Source organism: Heptranchias perlo, unplaced genomic scaffold (genome assembly GCF_035084215.1).
Source record: "Heptranchias perlo isolate sHepPer1 unplaced genomic scaffold, sHepPer1.hap1 HAP1_SCAFFOLD_538, whole genome shotgun sequence".
NCBI classification, from domain to species: Eukaryota; Metazoa; Chordata; class Chondrichthyes; order Hexanchiformes; family Hexanchidae; genus Heptranchias; species Heptranchias perlo.
In genome coordinates, this window is record NW_027139557.1 from 93,481 (window position 1) to 94,589 (window position 1,109).

A 1,109-nucleotide genomic window follows, 5' to 3' on the forward strand; every position below is an offset into this window, starting at 1 on the left:
GGATTATTGGAGGGAATAACACAGTGTAGGGATAAAATGGATTAATTCAGGACAGACAGCAGGGAATATTGGAGGGAATAACACAGTGCAGGGATAAAATGGATTAATTCAGGACAGACAGCAGGGAATATTGGAGGGAATAACACAGTGTAGGGATAAAATGGATTAATTCAGGACAGGCAGCAGGGAATATTGGAGGGAATAACACAGTGTAGGGATAAAATGGATTAATTCAGGACAGACAGCAGGGATTATTGGAGGGAATAACACAGTGTAGGGATAAAATGGATTAATTCAGGACAGACAGCAGGGATTATTGGAGGAAATAACACAGTGTAGTGATAAAATGGATTAATTCAGGACAGACAGCAGGGAATATTGGAGGAAATAACACAGTGTAGGGATAAAATGGATTAATTCAGGACAGACAGCAGGGATTATTGGAGGAAATAACACAGTGTAGGGATAAAATGGATTAATTCAGGACAGACAGCAGGGATTATTGGAGGAAATAACACAGTGTAGGGATAAAATGGATTAATTCAGGACAGACAGCAGGGATTATTGGAGGAAATAACACAGTGTAGTGATAAAATGGATTAATTCAGGACAGACAGCAGGGAATATTGGAGGAAATAACACAGTGTCGGGATAAAATGGATTAATTCAGGACAGACAGCAGGGATTATTGGAGGGAATAACACAGTGTAGGGATAAAATGGATTAATTCAGGACAGACAGCAGGGATTATTGGAGGAAATAACACAGTGTCGGGATGAAATGGATTAATTCAGGACAGACAGCAGGGAATATTGGAGGGAATAACACAGTGTAGGGATAAAATGGATTAATTCAGGACAGACAGCAGGGATTATTGGAGGGAATAACACAGTGTAGGGATTAAATGCAATGGATGTTGTGAAGATGGATTGTTAAAAAGTGTTTGATAAGATGCCGGGCAGGAGGCTTGTTGATCAGATTAAATCTCACGGTGTTACAGGGAATGGGTCAGTGTGGATGGGAAGTTTGATAAAGGGCAGAGTATTGGTTAATGGATGTTTTTCAGACTGTGGGGATGTAAACAGTGGTGTCCCCCAGGGGCAGTGTTG